The sequence below is a fragment of the Zalophus californianus genome, chromosome 3 (assembly GCF_009762305.2).
Source record: "Zalophus californianus isolate mZalCal1 chromosome 3, mZalCal1.pri.v2, whole genome shotgun sequence".
Lineage (NCBI taxonomy): Eukaryota > Metazoa > Chordata > Mammalia > Carnivora > Otariidae > Zalophus > Zalophus californianus.
Genome location: NC_045597.1, coordinates 119,947,961 through 119,956,423, shown reverse-complemented (window position 1 = coordinate 119,956,423; position 8,463 = coordinate 119,947,961). Strand labels below are relative to the sequence as shown.

Genomic DNA, 8,463 nt, shown 5'->3' with positions numbered 1-8,463 from the left:
ATGGAGATCATTTACCCAGCTTAATTCACGAAAACGGGTAGAGAGCAGGGCATCTACTTTACCCTTTACTTAAATATAGACTTTAAAAGATAGCAGTAGCCCTGGAAGCATCTCCTAATGAAATATGAAATCTAGGAACTTTATCTTCTTCTATTACATCTTAAGCATTGTCAAATGCCCATACTCCTTCCCCTGCTGAAGAGAACTGGTTACTATAACAACCACTGCGGCAGTATTACTAACCACACACACACAAACAAAACCCACAACCTCAAACTGACGAGTGTTTCTGCGTTCACAGTTTTATCAGGTAATTTAAAAATGGACAGACATGTAATAACAAAGGAAGAAAATGCAAGGGATTTGAAATTAGATATTAACACAGAAAACAAGTTTAAACAAAATAGAGGACAGAGGAAACGAACGAAACAGCTAGGGTGGCTTCCTCGTTGCACTTCAAGCCACACCGTTCCAGCTGGGGAGGGCAAGATGGCAGCGTTACAATCATCCTGAGAAGCCAAGTCACAACCTCACTTTCCAACTGATGTTGTGGCTGTGGGATAAATAGGGAAAGCTAACCATTGATGCCAGACAGAGCAATGAACGTCTATTTCCAAAAATGCACCCAGATTTCATAATAAAGACTACTGGTCGAGGTGAGAGCATCTGAAGTAGAATTTGGAAGCTTTCGTTTTGCTTGCTATAAAATGGAGATAACATTTCTCCTCCTTCCCTTACCACTGTGAGTATAAATTTACATAGCTTTCTTAGAAAGTGATTTAAAAGCAATTAAGTTTTATAAAATAGAAGTAATATTTCTTATTAATAAAATAACCAAATATCTGTAATTCACTGATAAGCTGCTTTTTGTCATAATGTTTTTAATATTGTCACTTCTCCACAACAAAAACATTTACTCATATCTGAGACTCAATACCCTTCCAATACTTTTCAATAAATTTAAGACTGTGAGTAAAAAATGAAAATAAATTAAAAAGTGTATCCAAGAATGAGTAGATATAGAGAATTTTCAAATAGAGTCGGAGTCCGAGTCAGATTATAAAATATTTTTTTTCCTCTAAATCTCAAAAGAATCACCTTTGCTTAAAGTCTCTCCATTATATGTATATTTGGTAGTCAATTAGTAGCCTTTTACCTTTCAGAATTTAGCTACATTCAAAATATCATATTCTTATTATGCTGCTAGACATATTTCCCTCCACATTAGAGTACAATGACCCAAAACAGTTTTACTCATTTAATGGAGCCATTTTTATAGCTGTGAGAAAGTATAAAAATGACATTCTCTCATTTTAGCCCAGCTTTTCTGAAACTAAGTAGTCAAAATAGCTCATTTTAAAGAGAAACAAAAAGATACATGATCACCTTGTCTCAACTGAATTCATGTATACCAAATTCTAAACTATAAAGGTATTTTTATAGTGAACTGATAGATTTTGGTAAGCTTTTACTACAGAGCTGGATTGTGTTTCTATAAACACCAGACTTAAAAAATCCTAGATGATTGTCCTATATGTTTAAACAGAGAACACTAGAAAACAATGTGAAAATATAATAGGGAGAGTGTGAGTGTGTAGCTTTAGAAGTAATGTTTGGTTTTGTTTGATCAAGTAATATCTATGATTACTTTCATGCATCACCCACCATGTTAACAAAGGCAGAGTCTATAGAAAACTAGGAAAGATACCCAGCTCATAACTTCTTCCCACAGCCTGCAGAATGTCAGCTTCTACATCAGTAAAATAGCTTTTTCTGTGGCTATGAAAGCAAGAGTATGTTTCTAGATTTTAGATTGATGTACTCTTATCTTTATAATAATAGTAAAGATAATAGTAGGCATAGTAAATTTCTATTATTCTATATATTTTTTTCTTCTACTGAAATTTTTTTCTGTCAGGAATTCTGTTAACTTTTGTTGTTGTTTAATATTTTCTAAGGGATTTCAAATCTGCATTTTATTCTTTGCTTTCATTGTAAGAGAGATTCTACTGAACTGAGAAAAATTAAGATTCTTAATCTAATTAATGAGATTTGGTCCAACATTAGCTAAAAATATGGCACAATTTCAGATGGCATTTTTGAGCAAATGTGATCAGAAGATAACATTTTTCTGCAAAGGTCCTAAGTCCTTTATCAATTTACCATTATCCATGGAAAAGTCTAACCTCTAGCTTGGCATTCAAAGTGCTCTGCTCTTCATCGCTGTCTCTTTCAATGTATTTCCTATTATTTCTCTACACAAATCATTCCAGCAGCCAAATCTGCAAGTCATCCCCCATTCATATATGTCTGTCTTTGTTCATTTGATTCTTCCTTGGACTAATACCCTTTCTGTTTCATTCTACTTGTCCACACTTAACTAATCCCACAAAGTCTATCTCAAGTTCCTTCTTCATGAGGTTTATCTGTTTACATCAGCCTTAAGTAATCTCCCCTTCAATCCAAATCTTAAAATACCTAATGCATTTTGCTCATGTAGCACACATTTGCTAGTAGACAGCAGTCATTTACATGAAGTCCTTCTCTAAGGCAGTAGAGAGGAAAATAAGAGTCCTATAATTTCATAATTCCACAGGAGCTAGCAGATTTTCTTGAACACAATAATAGTGATGATAACCAGATACATTTATGGACCTATCATTTTATTAACTGTGAAGGAAGATACGGATGTGAGTTTAAATCCAAATTCCACCATTTATTAACTTTGAAGTTTTGGTCAAGTTATTTGATATTTCTAAGACAGTGTATTAGGTATATTCTAAGACAGTATATTAGGGCCTTCATAAGTGTTACCTCACTTAAGGTTCAACATAACCTTGCATAACAATTTCAATTATTAACTCAATTTAAGACTGAAGAAAGTGAAGCCTGGGAACTTGTTTAAGGACCAAAGCTACCCAATAAAAGAGGGTAGGATCTCCTTGATCAAGAGCCAGAGCTGTGGTCTTACCCAGATAGAGGTGTCAGTTTACACAGAAAAACAACACGTTGGGTGTGTACTTGCTAGCAAAATGGATTTTAAGGTTATTGGGGGCTGACAAGAGGAGGTGAACCTTCCTAATTACAGTAAGAACCAGGCACACAAACTCAAAGGGCTTTCTAACATTAACAAGCGAGAACTGTTGAAGGACTACTTCCTATTTGCAGAGCAAAGCTAAAGCCTGCAATTTTCCCTTACACTGGAAGCCTGGGTACCCTTGGTTAAATTCGCTCCCAAGTTTTGCCAAAAAGCGTAAGGACGTGACCGGCCAGGGGAGGTCTGATGTCAGCTAGCCACAATTACAAAGGTAGTTGTCTTCAACTACACCTGGGCATTTGAAGTTGAAGCTGGTTTCCAATTAACCATTCAAAATTAAAGCAGAATGTAGAAAGGGAGATAAAGGAAATACCTCAAGCACTTCTGCTTTTTAATAGGTTTGACCTTTTTAAAGTTGAATTTTGTGACAGGCTATGCTGCAAGAAAACCTGCAAGAAATAAAACTGCAAAGTTCTAAAAATATGAAGTACAAATTGTAATTTTAAAAAAAGCATAAGCCACAATTCAGCTCAGATGTCCTAAGTACAAATACCTCTTAATTACCACCCAACACTCTCTAAGCCACACAAATAGACACAAATAGACGGTCTTTTCTGCTGTCTCCCTCTCTTTGCCAATTCCTCTCATGGCTGTGCTAGCAGATCTATTTTGTCAAAACTTCACTCAGGGTTTAAGCTGATAGTCATTGGTTACATTCTTCCAGCCTAAAGCTAACACTCTCTTCTAAGTGCTTATACATGTAGATGTCTCATTTGCATTAAAGGCCAATGGCCACCCAGTGTGTTCTAGAGGCAAATCAAGAATTAGGAAGACATGTTTTATATGCTATCACTTTTCTGAAAACTATAGCAGTTGTAAGACCTTGCCTAAGCCACAATCATTCTTGATCTCAGTTCTCTCATTTATGAAATAAAAATTGTCTAGATTATAGCCAAGCATGAAACTCATTCTATGCCTGTAAATCTACCTATCTGGCGCAGCTTCCACAACTATAATCTCTTTCTTCTTCCTTATCTTCTCTTTCTAACATTAGTTTACATTTCTTTGCTGGTTATTAGGCACTGTCCTCCCCTAAGCTGATTTTCAAGCATTTTCTACTCTTCTATGCCTACCTCTATTCAATTTCTTTATGCATTCACTTATTCATGGGATTTCAACTGTCAATTATTTGAGGCTGAATACCAAATTTTCTATCCCCAATTCTATAACCATCATGTAATACCACTTTTTCCAGGTCATTTATATTAGCGATTGAGATCATAGATCCTTAGTGTAAGGTATTTTCACATGCCCCAAGTTCCAGAATTTCTCAATCTTGGAATCAATTTATGCTCCTTGAACACTGCTGTAGTTAATTCACAGCTAAATTTTATTCCCTCTACAAACTTTCCTTTTGAGATTTGAAATCACCTGCACCAACATAATTCAACTATTGGGACTGAGAACTGAGACCATTTATATCAACATAGTTATTTGAGGAAATATTTTCCCCATGAATGTAAGACCATAACCCAGTGACAACATAACAATTTGTTTCAAGAAAAGACCTTGTTTTGTTCCAGATATGAAATCTTAATATCCAGGAGGATAACCAACACCTATGACTTTCATGCCATGGAGGAAGCATTGGGTAAGGAAAGTTTGAAGATGGAGTCAGAGGATCAGAGGAGGCACCTACCAGTCAATGTGAGAAGCCAGCAACTGTAACCACTGAAGTCAAACTAGGACGGGTGAATTGGTAGAGAAGTCTATGGGATGCTGCTGTCTCTATGGGTCTTTAGTCTGTGGTCTGGTGGTGGGCTTGGGACAGCTGTTGGTCAACAAAATCATCAGTTGGGTGGAAGCTGGACATGGAGGGGAGGAGAATGAGGAGAAGCTAAAATCTTTTACGATCTGTGCGTCTGTCTTGTCACCACAGCTAGTGATAGAAACCTTTAGAGAGGAAGGTTGCCACATCACTTCCACTTTCCAAGTCTCATGCAAATTTTCCTTTTAGCTATTATTATCCAGAACCATACAAAGAAGGGGATGAGAGGAGCAAAACAAGGCTGGGCCTCTTAAATCAAGAGAAGTTTAAATAAAGTGGTTAGCCTGAGAACAAAGAGGGATGGATTAAAGATGGCTGCAGATTCTTAAAAACAATAAAACAAACAAACATGGCTGCAAATTCTTAACTGTTTGTCCATCCGTGGGCAGAGGCTTTGTCTCCTCCCATTGAATCTTGGTTGGGCTTTGAGATGCTCTTTGGTTTGCAGAAATGAAGCTATGTCTGTTCCTGGTCTAGCCTTTTAGAGACCCTGCAGGCAGTCCAATTAACTAGAGCATCAGCTGCACTCCTCCTGGCTCCACCCCTAGGTCAATGCTGAGGCCAGCCATACTTTCCTCCAGGTGCTCCTACCTAATGGCTGAGCGTGGCAGGGGTGCTAATGCAGACCCATTGCTGTGATACTTTAACTTATGACTTTGGCTTGAGTATTCCTTATTGGCCTGGCAGAAACATAATCAGAACTGTGCTACAACCTGAAATTCCTTTTACCTGAATTTCCCTCCTTTCCTCTCCTTCACAGGTTGTAGATCTTCCATGATTTCCTTTCTGTATATCCTTCATAGACATTTCTCTCAAGAAACATCTTGCACATCTAACCCCATCTTGCTATCGGCTTCTTGGAAGACCTGAATTAACATGACCAGTTTGTGATGCGGCAACTCCTAACTGAAACAGCTGGTCGTTCTTCCACATTTGTCTAAGACTGACCTCATGAAATTCAATAAAGATACACTTACAAAATGTCCAATTATTAATAGTTATTCCTTTATAAACTTTATATAAATTGCAAATTAGGAAAAATATCCTTTGTTCAACCAGGCATTCTTTTATTTTTAATAATATGCATGATTTGAAAAATACCACATTCTCATAAAAATGTAATCTTCAGATTCATGTGCTTACAATAAGCAATCAACAAATCTTTTCTGAGTGCCTGCTTTCTGAGAGGCAAAAAGCCCTGGGGGAAAAAAAATTGACAAGACAAAGAGTGTTATCTTCAAGAAGCGTGTTTTGTACTATGGAGAAAATGAATTGACAAATATAATCAACAATATTATGAGGTTAACTTCTGGTTGGTCTACTCTCTTTATCTGTTCATTACTGGAATGGGTCAATCATTAACCCCAGCAATGTCCGCATTTGGCTACAGTTTGCAGAAAGAGTGGTTTGTAAAGGAAGATAAAGAATCAGCAAAGAGGACAAAAATAAAAACAAAAAAGAACTTAAAAAAATACTAATTATAGATTCAGTGAGAATTAGAACGGTTCATGGAAAGAAAATGGGACTTTCAAGGTAAGCCAGGCCTTTACATACTGGCAGCCTAATTTTGGTGTCAAAACTATCAGCAAGATGGAGAACTCTATCCTAATACAAGGAACTTGATGCTTATAGAGCTTGAGAATCTGGAGCACAAAGTTTCTTTACATGGCAGAGCAAGGATTCAATACCACTCTGTCTAATTTGTTCAAACATGGTAATTTACTGGAATTCAGAGAATAAGAGGAAATTTGAAGCCACAAAAGCTAGAAAGGAAGAAAACAGAAAAAAATTACATTAATAAGAGGTCATGAGAAACCTTCAAGATTAAAAATTCATAAAGTGGGAAATCCCTTTTCAAGGAGTATGGGAGAAAGAAAACACAACAAAAAAAAAAAAGACTGAAATTTGACATAGATCTTTTTTTTTTTTTTTTTTAAGTTTTCCATTTTCCTTCTAATTCCTGGCTGGTGGAAAGTAGAAAATTCTTTAAATTCTCCAATCAGAGCTCTGGGCCCCCTTTGAAAGAAAAAAATTATTAAACCAGGCAAGTTAGCCCAATGAGTTGTTACAACTTAATAATAATAATAATGGCCTCCTTTATTGAGTAGTGTTATGTGTCAGACAATGCATTCAATGTGCTATCTCATTTAATCTTTCCCAGAGGACTTGGAGTGGGCACTATTTCAGCCCCACTTTGTAGATGAGGACTCTGGCTCACAAAGTTAAAATTCACAACAGCCTTCAAGTAGTGGAGCCAAGCTTCGAACCCAGGCAAAATCTTATGTCCATATCCTTTTATTTGTAATTCAACTGCTGTTTTAAAAATATATTTGCTTATTTTTTAAAAAGCCTTATAATCACATGGTTGAAACTCCAAAGGTTAGTAGTCAGTGCTAGATTTTGATATGTCCTAAAAGAAAAATTATAAGGATAAATAAGCAAAAATGTATGTGTGTGTGTGTGTGTGTGTGTGTGTAATTGCTACTTTTAAAACACAAACTGTCACATAATGTAGGCTTCTCTACAACTTGCTTTTTTTAAGATACTAATTTTCAATATCAGCTTAGAAAAAACTTTTTTTATGGCCACCTAGTCTTTTTTTATCATAATTTGTTAACCAGTCCACTATCGGTGGACATTTGGATTATTCTCAATCATTTGTAATTATAACCATGAATAACCTTGTATTTACTTCATCTTACGTTTCTCCCAAGCTCCTCAGTTTTGTTCCTATCCATGCTGCCTCTCTGAGGGACCCAAATCATTCTTGGTATAACTCTGAGATAATTGTTTTTAAGTTAGAACATTTTGAGATATGCCAGTCTGTCACAGTAGTATTTTCCATCAGGCATGAACATGAATGTTTAACTCCCAGCATTTGTTAAACCAATAGAACAAATGGGAAACAATGTTAGAAAAAAGGTCCACAGGGTTTGAGGACAATTATGAGTGACAATCAAGTCTAGACATCAAGATGTCTTTTCTAAAAAGTGACTCCTATGTTTTAGGAAAAACTGCAGGCTATTCTTTAGAAACTAACCTCCCACAAATGTACATCCCAACTAACACACCACATGTGTTTTGCCAACTAATTCTCTCACCAAACATTTGTTGGATGCCTAGATATACTTTAAAGAGCTCTGGAAGCTAGAATAATTAGTCCTAGAGGTTATTTTTTTTTCTCACTCGTATTAATTACTTATTTAGAGAGTCAATTCATAAAACTGAACAACTATCTTCAGCAGATCTATTTTATTTTGAGCTCTTCGGAGGATACTTGTTATATAAACCCATGGTAATGTTATGAATGATACTATTCTTGTTAATAACAAGGACTCTGGAAGTTTTAATGCTTCTATTTTGAAGATATTTACTAATTCTATCTGTTCTTCTCTGAACATTTTTTCCTTCTGGTTCCTTCTTTCTGACTATGACAATCCCATTCCATTGCAATCTTATCTCACCCCATTAAGGAGAATAAGCTTTATTAAAGCTCTTTAAGGGCAGGTCAGTAGAGTGAAACCCTCATATATTAAAGTCAGAAGCTTAGAGGATGTTCAATAAATGCTATTGCTGTGATGATGATAAAATGACATTT

The 8,463-nt window shown here is 35.9% G+C and overlaps 1 long non-coding RNA gene across 1 annotated transcript; it reads left to right on the top strand.

The window, feature by feature from the left end:
- Positions 1-479: 479 nt before the first annotated feature.
- On the top strand, positions 480-6,171 carry LOC113920810. Its single transcript, XR_003519378.2, has 3 exons — positions 480-742; positions 4,621-4,744; positions 5,626-6,171. It is a non-coding gene; the product is annotated as an uncharacterized LOC113920810 (long non-coding RNA).
- The last annotated feature ends 2,292 nt before the right edge of the window (positions 6,172-8,463 follow it).